Below are 21,943 nucleotides of genomic sequence, written 5' to 3' on the forward strand. Positions count from 1 at the left end.
GCTGTGGGAATGTCACAATTGTGAAGGATGTGTGCAGTTGGGAATGCTACATACAAACCCCAAAAGAGAAATATTACATTCCAGAGCTCAGCATCTACAGACTGGTGCCCAAATACGCTTCTAGGGGTTTGTTGTTTCTGTTGTTGTTGTTGTTGCTGCTGCTATTAGATCTCAGGATGGTTCACAACATAAAATCACAAAATAAAAAACACAAAATACCCAAGACAAATAAGAATGAAACAAACCAAAAATCCCCCTTCCCACAACACATTTAAAAGGGCACATGATGTTGATCAGCCCAAGGCTTGGTTGAAGAGGAATATTTTTGCTTGGCGTCTAAAGGTGTACAATAAAGATAGCAGCCAAACATCCCTGGGGAGAGCATTCCACCAGCGGGGAGCCACTGCAGAGAAGGCCCTGTTCTCATATTGCCACCCTCTGTTCCTCTTGTGGAGGAGGCACACCAAGAAGGGCCTCAGATGATGGTCACAGGGTCCAGGTAAGTTCATATGAAGAGAGGTGTTTTTTCCCTTCTATTCACCTGACCCCTGGGCCATGGACTTATGGTGGCAAGATCTGGGGGAGCCACTTCCCTCATTGATTCGTCCATCTAATATAGCAAAACTCTGGATCATTTCAATAAAATTAAAATGATGAATGGCTTCACAGACCTAGGCATTATTGTATGTGACTGAGGAAGCCATTTTCAGTTAGGGTTAGGGTGGGATCAGTGGGGCCCTTCTGAGGAGGCCCCATCTAACATGTTGTCAGTTCAGAGCCATATAAAGTTGTTTCTGATACAGTGGTACCTCAGGTTAAGTACTTAATTCGTTCTGGAGGTCCGTACTTAACCTGAAACTGTTCCTAACCTGAAGCACCACTTTAGCAAATGGGGCCTCCTGCTGCTGCCGCGCCGCCAGAGCACGATTTCTGTTCTCAACCTGAAACAAAGTTCTTAACCTGAAGCACTATTTCTGGGTTAGCGGAGTCTGTAACCTGAAGTGTATGTAACCTGAACCGTATGTAACCCGAGGTACCACTGTACTAGGTTTGCCCATTGGGGCATCAGTTGCCCATTGATTTATGAACAATCAGTAATTCCCTTCCAAAATATTTTGGTTTATAGACAATTCAAGTGGTGGTAGTCATACTGCTCTCCAGTGAGTTTTCAGATAGGTTTTTAAATATTCTGTAATCTGATGCAGCCTGCTCAATGGCATGCACACACACCCATAACAGGGGCTATGGCTCTCATTGAGAAATCTGGAGCCACCTTGATGAATCCCCCCCACCCCTAAGGTTATAATTGAATTCTGGGGGAAAGTAATAGATCAGGAAGTTTATAACGAGATCTGAAACACAATACTGTATTCAAAATTTGACATATGGCGACTCTTAATTTTGCAGCACCGATATCCTGCCAAACAATCTGATCCAACTTCTGTAAGAATATTGCATTATTGAGCAAACCACATCAAGTTCTTGCATCTCTTCCAACTTCACAACTGTGTTTCCTGAAAATGTGTGGGTTTGAGAACTGGGGGATTTCAGATTTGCTTTAAGAATATTTGCTTGAAAAATAGCCCGCAAGCAATTAACAAGTGTGATAAATTGTAGGGAACTGTTTTCTCCCCAAAATTATTACCGTTCTTGATGCAAATTGATAGCATTTCACTGAATAGCTTGGGAAAGCTCGCTGCACACAGATCTGTTTCCAAGTTTTGAGTGCTGTCGCGTATGCCACCAATATGTCAGCAGACTTGGGGAAACATCAATGTTTGCAAAAGGAAAAGGGAGAGGGAGGCCCTCCAAATCAGCCCATTGACTACTGAGCATGCTGTTTGCTGGTAGTGGGAATGAGAGAAAAATGGGAGGGAGGGAGGGAGAAAGGAATTTCATATCCTGGCTAGAGGCTAGACAACACTGCAACATGTTGTCAGTCTGTATAGCTCAGTTGGCTAAAATGTGGTCTGATAACACCAAGGTTGCAGGTTCGATCCCCCTATGGAACAGCTGTATATGCCTGGGATTGGGATTGGACTAGATCAGTGTTTCCCAGCCTAGGGTCTCCAGTTGTTTTTGGACTACAACTCCCATTAACCCTGACCACTGGTCCTGCCAGCTAGGGATGATGGGAGTTATAGTCTAAAAACAGCTGGAGACCCAAGGTTGGGAAACCCTGGACTAGATGATCCTCAGTATCCATTCCAACTCTACAATTCTATGATTCTATGTTGCAGGTTCCACTTGTATCCTCTCGTTTTGGTGTTTTGGTTATTTTGCTTGGGTTGGAATTTCCACCCCCAAAACATGCTTTTCTAAAAGCAAATAAATGAATGAAACAGTGGGGGGATGAAGACGTCCTGGCAGTTGCTCAAGGGTTGCCCAATCAACTCTTTCCAGTCAAAATCAGATTTATATCGAAGTGGAGAATAGGATTCTATATCAAATGATGAGCATACAGTCTGCAGATGACACTGGCTAGTATGTATATAGAAATATGTTCAGGAATAGAGACTTCAATTTCCAACAGGAGGTTGTTGTTTCCCCCCCTGCATGACTCCTGAATAAACAGGAAATGAAGAATTAGCATTTAGGGCAATAAATCTGACTCCGCTTCGGAATGTAAATAAGCGCCTGTGGATTAATTTGAACAGAAAAAAGGAATATCTGTTTCCTGCGGAGAATGAAGAAGGGACAGTGACAACCTGGCATAATCTGAACAAGACTGCCTTTTCCTTATTCAGCTTTTAATTACATGCAAGCTAATTATTAGAGCTCAGGATAAGAGACACGCTAGAAATGAGTATATGTGACACTGAATGGAAATGTGCGGTAAACATTGCCATATAATGCAGCTTTTGGGGGAATAAACATAAGATGATTGCCTGTCCCTGCACCGATTATCCTTTTTACATTATGTTTTCTGTTGTGCTCCAATTAGAGATGAAGACAGTCTCTTGATCTGCTGATTAACCATCATGAGCAATTGAAAAGAAAAGTGTCTTGGACTTTAAAATAAAATAAAATCACACACACAACACACTGCATGCTATTGAAGGCAACTGCTTAGGAAAGCAAATATATTCTGAAATGCTTCAGTCTCTACACGAATTGCCTCCTTATGCTTATACTTGATAATGCACGGAACATTTCTTGGAAACAGAGTGAGAAAGCCATAGGCTTAATTAGGGGTTAAAAACCATAATCAAATATTAGCCCCACAAACATATTGCTTTTGGGGAACGGTCACTGTGGTCCCTCGGTCAGCACAGCCCATGTAAAGCTCTCCCTGTGTGTGTGTGTGTGTGTGTGTGTGTGTGTGTGTAAGTTTGTGGATGTTTGTGCACACACAGTCCTAATCTGGAGGGAACCAAGTTGGTTGCCCCTCGCCTAGGTGGCGCTGTGATCTAAACCACTGAGCCTCTTGGGCTTGCCAATCAGAAGGTCAGTGGTTCGACACCCCGTGACTGGGTGAGCTCCCGCTGCTCTGTCCCAGCTCCTGCCATCCTAGCAGTTCGAAAGCACACCAGTACAAGTAGATAAATAGGTACCGCTGCAGCAGGAAGGTAAATGGTGTTCCTGTGCGTTCTGGTTTCTATCACGGTCCTCTGTGCACCAGTAGCGGTTTAGTCATGCTGGCCACATGACCCGGAAAGCTGTCTGTGGACAAATACTGGCTCCCTCGGCCTGAAAGCGAGATGAGTGCCGCAAATGCATAGCTGCCTTTGACTGGAATTAACTGTCCAGGGGTCCTTTAGATAATACCATTTCGAGCCCCAAACTGAGAGGAATCATGCCTCCTCAACATTCCTCAGATGAAAATAAGGACATTTGATTCCACATCAGTGTCCCCCGCCCCTACCCCCATATTTATGTGCGCTGTGGATGGAATATGGGGAAAGGTCAGGGCTGTGTGAGCTGCCACAATAGCTGTTGCCAAGAGGAGTATGTGACAATACTTCACCAACAAAACATCTTGGTTATATGCAGGAGCCTTAGACGACATATGGTAAAACCACGCAGCTTCCATCAGCCTGCCTTGAGCATCAAAGGAGGCACTTGTGCCAGATGTTTACAAGGCAGCACTTCGGTGCCAGCAGTGTAGTCTCTATGATCAGTGGCTATGACTGTTGAGGGGCCTCTGTGTGCCTGCACGAGCCAGGCCCCCTTAGGCCACTTCTGCCACCACCATCACAGTAGTTGGATGTGTTGAGCGGTACCAGCTGGTGGAGCTGAGGAGAGCAGGTCCCATTGAGCCAACATGAGGGGCTGGGCTGCCACCTTCTCCTACCCATGCCATTTCTCGCTCTTGCAGATTTAGGCCACTGCATGACACAGAGAGAAGCTGCGATGGCGGAATGGTTTTCTGGCATTTTCAGGGCAGCTGGAGTCTTATGATATAGAGCTGCACCTCCATTTACGTAACCCTCTGGTTACGTAAACTTCAAGATGCACAAGTGGCAAACCCGGAAGTATTTTACCAGGTTTTGCCATGCGCGCATGCACAGAAGCAGTAGACCATTTCTGTGCACGGGCAGAAGCAGTCTGCACATGCACAGAAGCGGTCCTCATGTTATGGAAACCTTGGGATCCAACCGGACCTCCGGAATGGATTCCATCCACAACCAGAGGTATCACTGTATATCTGTATTATTGGTGGTGGTGATAGTCACCAAGCAATTAATATTCCCCGAGCAATACATACCACTACCACCACTGTGTATGGGCATTTGCAGGTTGGAAATTCAAACAAGTGAATTACTACACAAATATAAGGGGCGCACTATCAAATAAATAGTGGGAACAACACTTGAGAGGGAAAGGAACTTCCTTGCTCTGAGAGATTAGGCTGGAACAGCCCCTTCTCTCCACAACAGCTGCCGTCTGTCTCCCTGTTAAATCTTTTGCATTTTAAGAACATCTCTGAGCTGCAGATATTTTGCATAACCAGATCCTTTATGGGTAAACTGTTCTCATCGGTTTACTAACACATCCTGCTCTAGACACCGGAGCAAGACATGCGGTTGCTGAGCGAATGAGTTCAGCACATAGCAGGCGAAGAACACCAGCTCTGTGCAAGAAGGGGGAGGGAGGGCTGGAGGGATTTAGCAGCCTTCAAATGGTCCTGTTTTCATGTTTGAAATGTCGCTGGCTGTGCAGAATTGAGTCTGGCAATGGGCATGTGTTGAAGACATGCAATATTCTCCTCTGCCTCCTTCTGCATGTAGGACCTGCCCTCTCCCTCTTCTCATTTCCTCTGCTTCTACATTCTTCTTTACATATCAGACAGGCCCCATCTCGATTATCTTTTCCGTGCCTATTGAATACATTCCTTTTTCCACAAGCCTTTAAAGTAGAGATCTTTTTTAAAAAACCCCTGTCTGCTTCTGTATTGGACTTGAAACTAGGGTGGGTGTTTGTACTGTTGATGTTTTTTGTGGGAAGCGATTCATAATTGTAGTGGTTCTAGGGGTTGCTCCTGCGTAAGCCGGTGCAAACACCTGGCTGGATTGCCTGAGTGAACCTTTTCTGTCCGGACAGCCACTCACCCGTGGCTGTCTCAATCACTGGCAGAATCCATCAGTGGGCGTTTCTTAAACTTCTTCCAGCAAAGAAGCTCTTTGATGCCTAGTCTCCTCCTACTCTCTCTGCGCGAAAGCCTTCTGCGCAAGGAGGGCGTAGGCAGCGGAAGACCTCTACTCTCCCCGCTGATCCCAGGCAAGGAGTCATGGGACCGCCTCGCCGCTTCCCCCATCTGCCCCCCTTCTCCACTGGTGCTACGCTGATTCTCTTCCCCAGAAGATGGGCTGCCTCTTCCAATCCCGGGTCGCTCTCTGGAATCCCTCTGGATTTTGCTCTCTCCCTCCGGCACTGATGGCAGTTCCCTGACAATAATTGAAATGGATAAAGGAGCAAGCTGTCTTAGGGCTGAAATGGAGCAAATGTCCGTAGGGTTGCGTGGCGAGTCCCCTGCCCCAGTGGAAATAATGACACATGACACAATGATTAAGGTTAATGGGCTAAATAAGGCCACCACTTTATTGGTTACAGGTGATGAGCGGTATTGGCTTAGGCATTGGTCCTAACCGACTATATCCGACTTCAGCCCATCTCCTTGAAGTCCGGGAAGGGTTAACCACCAGTAGGGGGAATCCTGCTGATGCACATCAACTAGGAACTCCCCCGGGGTCACTGATAGGGGTCGTGCCTTAGGCCCTCACCTCCATAGACTTCGGAGAGGGTCACGCCCTCTGGAATCCTTTATCGGACTACCCTTCAATATGTGGGGCAGGTGATGGCGCTACCTCCCCTCTTCCATCTACAGAACTATACCAATGCCTAACCGCCAATACCAAGAAAATTGTGACAATTTGCAACGAGGTAGGTGAAAACCAAGTGGCTGGTGCCAATTTGCCAAGTGGAAAAATTCCTACCAGGCCCCTTGTTCCTTGACCTTGCAGCCATAGCAAGGTCAAGGAACAAAAACCTTATAGGGTGGGAGGGTGGGAAAAGCAGGAGCAGCTGGCAGGCAGCAAAGAGGGAGATCCCCGGCCACGTCCTGCTTCAAATAAGGCAGACCACACCCCCAGAGCCAGCCGATTGGCTGGCCAGGAGGTGACGTGGCTGGGAATCCTCCCAAACGTGCGGGGGCTGGGTTCCAGTTGCCACGCGTGTGGTGGGGCCGTGAAGCCTGCAACTCTACCTCCTCCAGAGGGCGGCAGTGGCTTTTACTGTGGATTGTTGTTTGTCAATTCAGCATTAAACTGTGGACTTCCCCAGGGAAAGTGGCAGAACAAAAGAACACCCTTTCAGGCCCATGTCCAGAAATCCAAGGAGAAATGGAAGAAATTGTGGGACAAAGGGAAGTGTGCACCAGCTCCACAGGCCTTCGGAACGCCTGCACATTACAGCACTGTCAAGCTGAGGTGAATAATAGAATCATAGAATTGTAGAGATGGGACCCAAGGGTCATCTAGTCCAACTCCTTGCGAAGCAGGAATAATGAAGGGGAACTGTAGTTTCTCAAGGGTCCTGGGAGCTATCAGGAGACCCCCATTCCTCTCACAGAGCTACAGTTCACAGAGGGAAGAGGGGTTGATTGTTAAACCGTAATGACAACTTTAGTTCTTTGAGGGGAAGAGGGGTTGGCTAAAAGCTCTCAGCACCCTTAACAAATGACATTTCCCAGGCTTTTTTGGGGGAAGCCATGACTATGTAAAGTGGGACAGTACCGCTTTAAATGTAGAGTGCAAAATGAGCCTCAGCCACCCTCATTCCTATAGTCTCTCCCCACCCAGATGTGTCAGGCAGGGGTAATTCTCTGCAGTGGGAAAATCTGCTTTATGTGAGCAGTTATCTCACACAAACCAGAAGTCTGATCTTTTAGGATTCTGAATTGCAGCAGAGAGCAGGAATACTAATGCAGATGTATGGGAGAGGCCAAGATGATCATAGCTGTCAACTTTTCCCTTTTCTTGCGAGGAATCCTATTCAGAATAAGGGAATTTCCCTTAAAAAAAAGGGAAATGTTGACAGCTATGAAGATGATCCTCACTCCCCCTGCTCACACAATGGTATGACCCAGGCAGGTGTGTGTGTGTGTGTGTGTGTGAACAGGGTATGTCTTTCCCTCTGTTCCAAAACTACTTCTATTGTAAGTTTACCCCTGTCCCCCATCACACAAACACTTGGCATGGGGCAGAAATTCTGTTTTGTGTGTATTTTAATGAGAAGCTACCTATTTTTTGCTTCTTGAACTAGTAGGCAAACCAAAGAACAATTATCCTTCTAAAAGTTGGACTTCTCTGAATTTTGCAATGCAGCTCTTCAGGCAAACAAATAAGTATAAGAGAGGGTGAGAATAATATAAAAATGCATTATATCAGGGGAAACTGTTTGCAAGAATGTGTGTATTAGCCAAAGTGGGATACAAAAATGTGTGTATTGGGGTAAATTAGCCCTAAAAGGATGGCAAATTTTCACGAGCATTTCTTAAAATGCAAAATTCTGTGGAAATCTGGAGAACTGATTTTAAGATCTGAAAACCAAAAAATTAAGTGAAACCAAAGTTGACAGACTTTTCCATGCCTAATTCACCCCATTCCTTCCTTTTAACTGGAGGCGGTGTAAAATGGTTGGCTCTCTCTCATCAGAATATTCTGAAGAAATCTCCAGCTATTTTCTAGTCATTGGCTCCCATTAAGAGACATTTCCCTAATCATCCTAAGTCATTAGCCTGTATTCTGCTAACAGAAGCCCACACTCATAATGCTACTATTTCTTTTGACGCCTCAGATCCTGAAATTCCTAGCCTTTTCTGGAGCATGGTGTGTCTCTCAAATGGCTTCGAACACTCTGCTTGATCCCTTCAGAAATATAATGTAATCTGGAAGGTAGCCCACTGCAAGCACAGACTCTGCATTCCAAAATCCCGCATTTACACATTAGATACCGGCAATCTCACAGAAGCTAACCTCAAGGTTAAGCAATCTGCTGATGCTAAGGAAATAAAAGCAACAGTTATGAATTACAGTGGGAGATAAATTGTGCTTTGCAAAAAAAAAAAGCAAAAAAAAAGCAAAAAAAAAAAAAGCAAGACACTGATTCAAGCAATCATACCGAACACAGAAATGGATCAATTACGACCTGATACTCGTGTTTCTCAAACGCTCCCTCTTTGCTAGCTCAAGAGAACCTGCATGGCATGGCAGAGAAGATTACGGTACATGATGAAAGTTGCCCAAAGCAACACTGGGAATTACGGAAAATTAATGTTAGTTATTTGTTTATTAAATTGATTACCCTTCACTCTGAGGTCCCAGAATGAGTTAACGCAAAAATGCAAAGTTATAAAACTGAAATACCTAAAAGGTGAATAAATATTAGGGGGGTGTCCAGACCAGAAGATTTTCCTGATCAGAATGATTGACTGCAACTGCTGACTTCTATAAAAATAAAATAAAAATAAATAGTCCATTAGCACCCTAGAGACCAACTAAGTTTGTTCTGGGTATAAGCTTTCGTGTGCATGCACACTTCAGATCACTGAAGCAGAAGTCACCAGACCCTTATATATAGTGGGAGTATAGTGGGAGGGTGGGGTGGTGTTTTTCTCAGGAGGGTAGTAGGAGATGGGTGGTTGGTTCAATGGGTATGCTGACTTCTATGACTGAGGTAGAATTAGAACCCATGACTGCATAGTCCAAACCCAATATGTAATTCGTGCAGAGGGGTTATGTTTAATTGTATATATGTATGTATGTATGTATATTATTAATACTACTAATAATAACTATTCAGAACCACCCCTCCAGTTCTCAACAGTGTTTGGGTTGATGTGTTTGGGTAGGGTTACCAAATTCCACATATTTAACAATTATTTATTTAAAGCATTAAAAAAAAACCTGCTCATCAGCTGAAAAAGAGTTCCAATGTGGCTTACAAATGCCAGTGCTAAGACTGCCCCTGCCTTTAGGCTTACAAGTGTTCGGAGGGTGGAGGAAAAAAAGTAAGTGCAGGTACTTATTCTTAGCTATAATGACTCGGAGGAATTGCATAATTGGGAGAGGAGGAGTAAAAATGTGTTGGTCTCTCAGCAGAGCCAAAAGAGAGGCTCTACAATCCCACCTTACATGATCACAGAATAATAGGATTGTAGTGTTGGAAGGGATCCTGGGGATCATCTAGTCCAATCCTTTGCGTTGCGGGGATCTGAACTAAAGCATCCGTGATAGATGACCATCCAACCACTGCTTAAAAACCTCCAAGGAAGGAGAGTCCACAACCTCCCAAGGGAGTCCATTCCACTGTTGAATAGCTCTTCCCATCAGAAAGTTCTTCTTGATGTTTCGTCAGAATCTCCTTTTTTGTAACTTGAATCCATTGATGGAATGGCTGCAGACAGATGGTGCTTGAGGAATAGATGGTTATCTCTCAGCAGGGACAATGGTGAGGCCCTGCAATCCCATCTCAGGTTCTTCAACTCCACATATGGTGAGATTCTTCTCAAAAACGTGGATTTCCAATGAGTTAGACCAGTATCCTAAAACAGCTGGCTGAACTATTGGTATACTGCAGTCTCTGTGGAAATTGCTGAGAAATGAGTGAGGAATGATGTTAGTTGCAAGGTTAGAGAATTTCCTCAAGAGACCTGTGCACCATCGTGAAGATGCCTCTGCTTATCATAAATGTCCTCCCTTCAATTTAACCAAAAACGGCATGTCTCAGTTCTTCATTTTGGAGACATTGCGTGGTGAGTTCCCGCCTCCCCCCAAGGAAATAAAGACACAGGACACCAGAATTCAGGTTAATGGGTCAAATTAGGCCACAACTTTATTGATTACAGGAATTGAGCGGTATTGGCTTAGGCATTGGTCCTAACTACTAACCGGCTCCTAGGCCGGAAGGGTTAATCACCAGTGGGAGGAGTCCTGCTGAGGCACGTCAGCTAGGTCCTCCCCCAGTGTTACCACATGGGGCCTGCTGTGGCCCCACACCTCCTTAGGCTTAGGACAAGGCCATGCCCCCCGGAATCCTTTACCGGACTGCCCTTGTTTGGGGAAGGTGATGGCATTCCTTCCCCGCTTCATTTGCATAACAATGGAACAGTACCCCCACCAATCTCTATAGGTCTGGAATTGCGAAACAAAGTTAATGGGGCGGGGAGGGGAAGAAGCCTACCACTCACCTTTCAGCATTTTTCATTCCTGCTAATGCACCAAGTACAATTATATCTGCATAACCCTCAGGGCAAGGCTTTGAAGGGAGCCATTTAATAATTCACCCGTTGTCGAATCAAAACATGAAGTTTCCCTTGCACAATTGTACCAGCTTCCACTCAAATCGTTGTTGTCCAACTGAATTTTTTAAGAATGTCAACAATTATCAGGGGTGACAGTGACCTGGCTTTTTAAGGTTGGCTGCACAGTTCATTTGTCTTAAAAAATCAGGAGCCTTCGACGTTTCAGCAGTGCAGCATCCAGAATCCACAGAGACTTTAAAGGATACATTGGAAAGTAGGGGGTCTGAAGAATTTCAAAAGCCCTAGGCTTGCAAGTCTTTTCTTTTTTCTTTTTCTAACCCCCCCCCCTTCTGCATTGGGATTGTTTCTGGTTTTATGATTGAAACAGCTCCAATGAAGAAGAAGAGGAGGAGGAAGAAGGAGAAGGAGATGGGAGTTATCTGCAGATGGTCTGGAGGCAAGAGAGCAATAGCTCAGATGCCACTCTATTCTGCTCTGGTCAGACCTCACCTGGAGTACTGTGTCCAGTTCTGGGCACCACAGTTCAAGAAGGACACTGATAAACTGGAATGTGTCCAGAGGAGGGCAACCAAAATGGTCAAAGGCCTGGAAACAATGCCTTATGAGGAACGGCTAAGGGAGCTGGGCATGTTTAGCCTGGAGAAGAGGAGGTTAAGGGGTGATATGATAGCCATGTTCAAATATATAAAAGGATGTCACATAGAGGAGGGAGAAAGGTTGTTTTCTGCTGCTCCAGAGAAGCGGACACGGAGCAATGGATCCAAACTACAAGAAAGAAGATTCCACCTAAACATTAGGAAGAACTTCCTGACAGTAAGAGCTGTTCGACAGTGGAATTTGCTGCCAAGGAGTGTGGTGGAGTCTCCTTCTTTGGAGGTCTTTAAGCAGAGGCTTGACAACCATATATCAGGAGTGCTCTGATGGTGTTTCCTGCTTGGCAGGGGGTTGGACTCGATGGCCCTTGTGGTCTCTTCCAACTCTATGATTCTATGATTCTAGGTGATCCCAACTCCATTTGTCCATTGCTTCTGCTTGCATCAGAGGGAGAGGTGATACAACAAGATTCCCTCTGGAAATCTGGTTGGTACCTACCACTATTTGGCTCTCCCTTTTCCTGAACTCTTTCTCGTACACTTAGTAATATACATATATATATATCATTTTCAACAATAATTAAACATATTTTAACATCTTAGGCAATTTTTTTTTTTACTTCCATCAATCTCATCTGCGAATTTTCCAATCTAATCTCTAAATACACATTTCCCACTTCTTCAATTACATTTAATTCATAGCTAATATCCCCGTTCTTTCTCTAATTTGCAATGTTTCATACATTTTGCCTTACAAAGCTTCTTGTAGTCCTACTAGTGTAATTTGTTGGTTACATTTGCTCTTCAAATAATTTGTATATTTCTTCCAATCTTCTGTGAATCTCTGGTCCCGCAGGTTTCAAATCCTTCCTGTCATTTTGTCCAATTCTGCATAGTCCATTCATTTTGTTTGCCATTCTTCTTTCGTTGGCATCTCGTCTTGTTTCCATTCCTGGGCCATACACTTAATATTCTGCCTTGTTGTCATGCAACTCCACTGTGCAGTGATCCTCTAATCCGGAAGATAGCATATAGCCATCTTGGCCAATAGTGATAGCCCTATCCTCTATGAATTTAGTTGGTGGCCTCCACAACATCTTGCAGGAGCAAATCCCATAGTTTAACTACATGCTGCTGTGTGAAGAAGTACTTTTTAAAGTCTCACCTGGAATCCCCCATCATTCAGCTTCGTTGGAAGACCATTTCATATTATGAGAGAGACATATCCACTTTCTACATACCGTGTGTGATTTCATGCTCCTCTAGCTTTCCCCACTTTAAATGCATTCCCCACACCCAAATGTTGGCGCACTGATCTATTCCCCACCCTTCCACCATAAGATATGGTTACCAGATTTTTTTCAATGAATCTGGGGACAGAGTAGCAACAGGGAGTCAGTAGTGGGGATGGTGAGGCAAAAGATCCTGGGCCCAAGCACACATGCATATTGTATAAAGGTGCAAAGCCCTTCTTTTGCACCCTGTGAAACATAAATGCGCAGTTGGTTTTTTTTAAAAAAACTGGACAACAGCCACCTGCCCATGATTCCTGAGCCTCCCCTGATCTCCTTCCCCCTTTGTTTAGACTGTTCGGGGGAGTCTCAGGAGTCACAGACGGATGGCCATTGCCCAGTTTTTAAAAAACTCTGCACATTTATGTTTCACAGGGTGCGAAAGAAGGGCTTTGCACCTTGCCTGGCAGAGAAACCGCACGCCTTGCACCCCTCCTGGGCAATGGCCACCTGCCTGCGACTCCCAAGCCTTCCCAAGGGGGAAGGGGGCAGGAGATCTGTACTGCTGGATGTCCCCGGTTCCCCTTTGACAGTGGTGGCAGCAGCGAGCAGTGAGCAGCTCCTGAAGCCAGCCAGAGTGAACTGCACTACCAGGCTGGCTCCGGGCTGCTGAGGCTGCCGCTGCCACATTTCCTGGGGACAGATTTGCAAATCTGGGAACATTCCGGGGACGGAATTTGTCCAGGAACAGATTTGCAAATCCGGGGACGTCTGGTAACCCTACCAGAAGACCCCAGGGCAGGTTACAAAAACACAATGAATAACTTTTGAAGTAAAGAAAAGAACCACAAAATATTAAAAATCATGAACTATTATGGAGTTTTGGAGTGGGCCAAATTAGCTACTGGCCTCAGTTCTCTAGGTGTTTGTACTGATATGCAAAGCCCTATACAGCTTTGTAAATTGAGTTTTTTTGGGGGGAAATGCACAACTCATTATCTGCATTGGATTTGAAATTGTTTTTACATATTGTGTGGTTCTACATACGTTTTATGGCATTGTGAAATCCCTTCAAGAGGCTCCATAGGAAGCACTTCCATATATGAAAAAAAAAAGGCATTGAACACACTTTCCAAGTTTCAGAAGTCAAGCATTGCATTTTCAGCAAGCAACAAACAGGGCCGTAGAATGGAATATAATGCATTATTTTCTATCTTCATGCTCTGTAGACAATCCTTTATTTTAGCCAAAGTACTAATATTTGCAATGGTTTTTTTTAAAAGGTCTGGTAGCCCTGCCTAGGGTGCAGAGCAGAGAGGATGCATATCTACTCCTGCCAAGGTCTGTAGCATTCAATTGGCTGGGTGAAGCTACGTGAAGTCAAAAGCCTTTATTCTAAGTAGATCAAACCTGCTTAGACTGTGTACTAGCAATTAGCAAAGCAGGGGTCTTTTATCATTGTGCCTGCCTCAATATTTCTTTTGTGATTCACAAAGGACCCTCCGTAATAGCCAAGGTCTGATTGATGATAATTACACAAGCATCTCTTCAGGAGATAGCCAAAAAGGCTTTCTTTCCAGATTCTCAGTCAAAGAAGCTGTTTGCAATTAACACTTTTGTCTGGGCAATGTGTATTTAATTACTAGATGTTTCTCCTGTGTGCAGGCAAACAAAGAGGCATTTAACCCTCCAAACCTGGCCATCAAACTGAAATTTTGTTTGAATAAAAAGAGCTCATTTAGCTGTGTATAACTGTGCCTTGGCACAGTCACCTTGGACTCTGGCAGGTCTCCGGTGTCTTTGACAACCTCACAGTAGGCAAAAATTCAACAGGTCCACCTCTTCTTGGCACGAGGATACACGGATGTAGCAAGCTGTTATAATTCAAGCCCACCATTAGATCTCAAAGCCTCAGAACACTTCAGTATGTCAACTCTTTGACTTGTGAGCTAGTTGCAAAAATTACCTTTGTGTAAGCAGGCTTTAAGGAGGTTCAGAACCTTCTCGACAAGGCCTTCTATGAATTTTTAAGAAGTATTATAGCAGCGCTAGAAAGTCTAAGCAGACCAATCTCCCATCCGTTTTCACATGTTAGTGCCTCTCACCTCTGCATCTGCTACCAAAAGTAGTCATCTCTCCACTTTCTCGGGTCACTGGGAGATTCAAAGGTCACAAGTTTCAGGGGACCAAAGCTATCCCGGGTACAGACAGCAGCCTCATTCAAGGCCCATCGAAGCTCCAGTTTTGAGCATGCAGTAGTGCTGAAAACTGGGTTAAACCACAGAGCCTAGGACGTACCGATCAGAAGGTTGGCGGTTCGAATCCCCGCAACAGGGTGACTTCCGTTGCTCGGTCCCTGCTCCTGCCAACCTAGCAGTTTGAAAGTATGTCAAAGTGCAAGTAGATAAATAGAAACAGCTCTGGCGGGAAGGTAAACGGTGTTTCTGTGCGCTGCTCTGGTTCGCCAGAAGCGGCTTAGTCATGCTGGCCACATGACCCGGAAGCTGTATGCCAGCTCCCTAGGCCAATAAAGCGAGATGAGCGCCGCAACCCCAGAGTCGGTCCTGACTGGACCTAATGATCAGGGGTCCCTTTACCCCTCAGGAGTAAAGAGGAAAGTCAAGGGGCAATCCAGGGTAAGCAGAAGATCAGGCTCAAGACACAGTGTGACAGCAAGACATTGTTCCAGCAGCTCTCCCACCCTCACATTGAGGCTTTAAAGGCAGAGGTGCCCAGGGGCGAAGGAAGGAGAACTGGCAGCTGGTGTGGGCAGCAGGGCAAACTGCTTGGTGGCACATGCACACTGTTATGTACTGTGCATGTGTGCACGCCGCTACACACTGCACATGTGTGCATGCCACTACGTACTGTGTATGCGCGCGCACCGTATGGACGGTGGCAGTTTTCTTTGCTTGCGGCTGCAGCGACAGTGAAAGGATCATCTGCTCATAGCTGCAGCGGCAGTGGAGAGAACCCACCGTCATCTGTACGGCACTCAAGCTGTGCCACGCATGCGCCGTAAGTATGGTGCACATGCATGCGCCACCAGGCGGTTTGCCAACGGCAACGCTCAAGCGCCATATGGATGGCGGCAGAGGGTGCGGCCATGAGCGGAGGATCCTCTGCATGCAGAGGCGGCAGTGCGATGGCGGTAGCTTGTGGTGCCGCGCCTGGGGGTGGGGGTGAGAGCCCCCCATGGGGGGGACTTCTTGTCACCCCCTTCAGAGATGGCACCTGGGTTGGACCGCCCCATGTCCCCTTCCTCTGCCCCTGGAGCTGCCACAACCCCACCCTAGAGGTTTCTCCACATGTGAGGGGCCCAACTCCTGAATAGCTCTTTATTCACAAGGAGTCATCTTCTGCAAATGGCTGTGAGCATCTTTGTCTGCCTCTTGATGCACCATCACTCCGGGGAGTTTAGGAGTGGCTCTGCCACTGCTTCAGAGGCTTTTCTGCAGGGAGAGATCTCTGCTGGTTGCCCCCCAAAAGCATAGAATCATAGATTTGTCAAGTTTGAAGGGACCCCGAGAATCATCTACTCCAACACCTTTCAGTGCAGGAATATGCAGTTGTCCCATACGGAGATGGAACTTGCAGCCTTGGTGTTATCAACACCAACTGAGCTATCAGCCGACTCTTCCTGCTTGCCATTTCCTTGCAAAACTCCTTTGTTTCCCCCCTGCTTCAAGCACCCTTAGACAAGCCACTTTTACAGTGAAGATGTTATATAATAGTAGCAATACAGCAGTACCTTGGGTTAAGAACTTAATTTGTTCCGGAGGTCTGTTCTTAACCTGAAACTGTTCTTAACCTGAAACACCACTTTAGCTGATGGGGCCTCCTGCTGCCGCTGCACCGCCGGAGCACAATTTCTGTTCTCATCCTGAAGCAAAGTTCTTAATCCGAGGTAATATTTCTGGGTTAGCGGAGTCTGTAACCTGAAGCGTATGTAACCTAAAGCGTATGTAACCCGAGGTACCACTGTAATAATAATGGCCTGAGTCAAAACAACTATGTTTTTCATGCACATTGTTGGCAGTGTCATGAAACTATTTTCCCATTTCCTGTTTCCCATTCATTTGCATTGTCTTCTCTTCACCCCAGTCTAAATAGGTTTCACTTGACCTTAGTGTAATCATGACGTAGCCAAACATGATTGGCTACAAAACATGATGATGCCATCCAATTCACTATAACCAGGGTTTGGGGAACCTTTTTTGTTTGTTTGCAGACTGAGGGCTGCGTTCCAATCTGGGCAACCTTCTGGGAGGCCGAACAGCAGTGGTGGCAAACAAATGGAAACTTTCACTTTTGCACAGGAGGTTGGCTTTTACACACACTCTCTCTCTCACACACACACTATCCTCCATTCATGCAACCAGCAGGCATTTTCAGACTCCAAGGACATATTCCAGGAAGGGAAAAACACTTAAGGAGAGTATGAACTAGGGCTGCTGAAGAGTAGGTATGGTTATGAAGGGGATATGGCACAGGGAAAGGCCTGAGGGACGGGTAGAGAGGTCAAGCAGGTCATATTTCAACCTTGGCGCACTAATTATGATCTGTGGTGCAATCATCCCCATTATTGCAAATACCAAAAGAATAAACAAATGGTAACACTTTCTGCTACCTATTGCCAAACCTACCATTTCAGGTATTCATTCAGCAATGGTGGCTATCGAAAATGACTGGTGCTTCAAGGATCATTTGGCTGGACGCTACACCTTGGCACGGTTTCCTTTCTGCTGCTCCTTGTCATCGTTTCTGCTGTCGTGGCTTCTGGTGACTTCTAGCCAATGTGGTTTTGTGTGTGAAATTGCATTCCACGTTTCAGCAGCTTGGAAGATAAAGCATGCCAGCATTTGTCCGGGGCGGTGTCTGAAGCCAGTGAGCCAAGGCCTTTGGTTTTAATTTCCATTGAATTAGCACCAGCTTTGAAACATCTTTTTGTGTGTGTTGCATGTCCGGGAGTAGGTGAGTGAGTGAGTGTCTTTTCCAGTGATCTTGAGGGAATTTAATTGATCAAAAGATTGATTTAGTCTTGCACTTCCATAATAGGATTTGGATGCATAGAATTATAACTGCAATGGAAAAGTATTATAACTTTCAGGCAACCTTAATAAGCCACAACCGTCTCAAAGGAAGGAAGCATTCAGAACGGGTTAGCTTCTTATCGACTTTGGGGAGTTCGGATAAGACCTAATTTTCAATTAGTCTTCCACTTCATTCATTTATTTAGATTTTCAATCCAATCTAGTCACAGGGCCTAGACTAGTACATAGCTTATCCTTCAGCCCTTAGAGCAGCTCCACAATTTATGTGCTGAATATGTTTGCATTCAGTGTGCATTCAGCAAAGGACATAAATGTGCATCATTTGAACTGCTGTTTTGGTTTTCCGACTAGAGCCTGAACGACAGAGCCCAGTATCCCTGGTGGAAAACTGATGGTATGTCACTGGCGGAGGAAGGATGTGTGGTAGGTGCGGCTCACCCCAGGTGTCATCCCTGAGGGGGGTGACATCACCGTCTGGCCCCCTGGGATGCTCGCCCTGTCCCCATGGGAGGCTAGCACAGCATGTGCGCCGCTCCGGGTGCCAGAACAGCTAACTCCACCTCTGTGGTATGTGGGACATCTCTACTTTTGTTTGTCAGTTTCATACCAGAGAATTTGGGATCTGATGTCCCAGCAGGGACATGTGATAGCTCCTCCACCATCCCAAGACTCTTCTTATGTTCAGTGAGTCTATAGCACATGGCGGAGGTGGTTTTAGGGTAGTGCAACTGGTGCCGTTGCACTACGCTACAGGAGACACCACAACCATGCTGTAGAACGGGGTGTGAGAGGCTAGGGGCACCAAATTTTAGCACTGAAATTTGAGAGCCCAAAGTCCAACACTGCACAGGGATGGTGAACCTGTATCCTTTCAGATGTTCTCAGTATGTAACTCCCTGTAACAGGAGATCAGGAGTGAGAGGAGAAAGAGTTGGTTTTGGGTAGAAACATCCACTCTGAGGAATATATCACAAGCTAGAGAAAGGAGTCTCTGAGCTGAATGTGAAGGACAGTGTGTGGTGTCCTGTAAGAGTAATTAGGCCAGTAATTAACTGGGAGGCTGAGGCTGAGCCAGGAGAAGTAGAATATAGTCTACTTAGGACTCATTCCAGTCACGAGGGAAGAGATTCTTCTACAAAAAAAGGAGACTCCCAAACCAGTTAAGAGGGGTGTGGAGATCCCTTGGGTCTGTTACTTGGAGTACCTCAGGAGTAGGGTTGTCTAAGGGGTATGTAACTGGCAGGAAGTACCACCTTGTTTAAAAACCAAAGTATTAAGCGGCAACAGCTGTGCAACAACTGAGAAAGAACTGAAGTGAAATAGCATTGTAATCTGAAGTATCCTATGTTTTGCCCACTTTGGGTCATAAACTTCCTTTGTTTTATAAAATCTTTATTGTTTATTTGATCAAAAAACAACAACAACAGTTTGTAACTCCCATCATCCCTGACTACTGGCTTTGATTGCTGGAATTGATGGGAGTTGCTGGAGTCCAACAACCTTTGGAGTGATATAGGTCCCCTAGCCCTACTGCAGAACAAAGTAATAGAATTGTAGAGTTGGAAGGGTCCCCAAGGGTCATCGAGTCCAACCCCCTGCAATGCAGGATCTCAACTGAAGCATTCATGAGAGATGGCCATCCAACCTCTGCTTAAAAACCTCCAAGGAAGGAGAGTCCACCACCTTCTGAAAGAGTCCATTCCATGGTCAAACAGGTCTTACTGCCAGAAAGTTCTTCCTTCCTGATTCTTATATTATGTGTAGCATCTGCTAGATCAAATGTGGGGCAGCATTGCCCTCCATATGTTGCTGAGCATCATCCCTGACCATTGACCATGCTTGCTAGGACTGATGGAAGTTGAAGTTCAGCAAAATCTAGAGGGCCAAAGGTTAACCACTCTTGCTTTCTGTTGTTATGGACAACATCTCCAATTGTCAAGGATATTGGGAGTTATAGTCCACAACATATGGAGGGCACCACTTTGGCTAACCCATCATGTATTTTCACGTCTTCCAGCTTCAGAAGCAGTCAGCTAGAAGATCATCTTAATTTCTTTCTTTTCATTTTCCTCGCACAGACAAGTCACCAAACTGTGGCGAGATCCTTTCGCTTCTCTCGTGAGACCTACAAATCCCTCCTCTGCATTAGTTGCTAAAACTCTCCCTGATGCTGCCACGGGAACGGAAGGGCACAAAACACTCCACATAAGCTGGTTATTTTGATGGCAGCTTCTTTCAAGGCAAGAAATATTAAAGGTAGGAAACTCATCTGAGCTTCACTTCATCTGAAACTTCTGTTCATCTATATGCTAATTCAAGCTGGATGCAAGGCTGCTTCTTCCAGAAGACTGTGCTGCTAATACCTTTTTAACACATAATTTAATATTGTAATTTGGGGGCAGGCAGTAAAACTTAGTGCCGTCTGTTGTTTTCTAGTCTGCGGCTTATTTCCTTGAGGGGAGCTGCAGTGAGCGCTTGCTTCTCAGCCGAAAGGACAGAGAGGTCTGTCAATCTGTTCTGCCCCACTGTACGTCTTAGCCACATATGCAGATGCTGGAAGAGCAGTAAATGACATATTGCAGTGTGGCTCCCCTCCCCACAAAGAAAATTACATGCCACAGTGGTGTTAGGGAGGTTCTGTTTTCACACTGACAACAGGATCACTTATCGCTGAAGTGCTGCCATTCGCCTGAGACTCGCCGGCAAAAATTCATTGAGAGCGTTGACTTTAAGACCTTTGCCGGTGCAGAATTAATAGTCCCCTCTCGATGAAGTGAACCCAATTTAATTATCATGCGCAAGCGGGTAGTCTAGAACCTGGGAGCGTTCCTCCCCCCCCCTTTTCCTTCCCCCAGCATGGAGAAGCGATTTGCCCATTTAACCTTATCTTGTTTCAAATCCCAATGCCACCTCGTAAATAACACAAAAGAGATGGGCTTGGGGGGATGGGTATAGATTCATGGACTCATAAACGGGGATGCTTTAGTCACAGGCTGCACTTTAGAAGAGAGATGATCCCAGCCACTTTGTTCTGGCTTTTGATAGACACCCTTTTCGGATAACAGTCGATGCAGCCAAGCAAGACACCTTGCAGGGAAAACGATACTGCACTTTTAGATCAGCTAAGAGCCCCTGCCAACATCCTTTTTATTGTGCATTCATGATTATTTGTGCTTGTGTATTGGGCCTTTATAAGAGACGCGGGTGCCACTGTGGGTTAAACCACAGAGCCTAGGACTTGCTGATCAGAAGGTCGGCAGTTCGAATCCCCGCAACGGGGTGAGCTCCCGTTGCTCAGTCCCTGCTCCTGCCAACCTAGCAGTTCGAAAGCACATCAAAGTGCAAGTAGATAAATAGGTACCTCTCTGGCGGGTAGGTAAACGGCATTTCCGTGCGCTGCTCTGGTTTGCCAGAAGCGGCTTAGTCATGCTGGCCACATGACCTGGAAGCTGTCTGCGGACAAACGCCGGCTCCCTTGGCCAATAAAGCGAGATGAGCAACCCCAGAGTCGGTCACGACTGGACCTAATGGTCAGGGGTCCCTTTACCTTTTATTGGGCCGTTATATGGGATTCTGTTTGTGCTTGCAAAAGTTTTGGGGTTGTTCCACTGCTTTGTTTCCATTCAGAAAATCCTGTAACTTTTTATACCACAAATATTCTGGAGGGGTGTTTGTTGTGTGTGTTTGTGTCCGTGTGTCCTGTTTTTGTTGACTTGGAGTGCAAGAGTGTCCTTCCAGATGTTAATAATGTGTTAGCATTGGGGAAGCATCACAGAGCAACTACTAAAGGCAAATGATGTGTGCATGGTCCAGTCCAAATGCATCAGTACCACAGAAACTTAGGAAGCTGCCTTATCCTGAATCAGACCATTTGGGTCTATCTCTATCACTACTGTCTACACTGTTTGGCAGTGGCTTTCCAGAGACAGGAGTCTGTCTCAGTATGACGTTGAGATACAAGGGATTGAATGTGGGATCTTCTGCATGCAAAACAGATGCTCTACTGCTGAGCTACAGCCACCAGTTTGGAGGGGTCCTAAGGATGACTACTTGGAAAACACCCAAAACTACAATTTTTTCCTGTCTGTAAAAAGGTAAAGGGACCCCTGAGCATTAGGTCCAGTCGTGGCCGACTCTGGGGTTGTGGCGCTCATCTCGCTTTATTGGCCGAGGGAGCCAGTGTACAGCTTCCAGGTCATGTGGCCAGCATGACTAAGCCGCTTCCGGCAAACCAGAGCAGCACACAGAAACGCCGTTTACCTTCCCGCCGGAGCAGTACCTATTTATCTACTTGCACTT

Source organism: Podarcis tiliguerta (genome assembly GCF_965153285.1).
Source record: "Podarcis tiliguerta genome assembly, chromosome: 5".
NCBI classification, from domain to species: domain Eukaryota; kingdom Metazoa; phylum Chordata; class Lepidosauria; order Squamata; family Lacertidae; genus Podarcis; species Podarcis tiliguerta.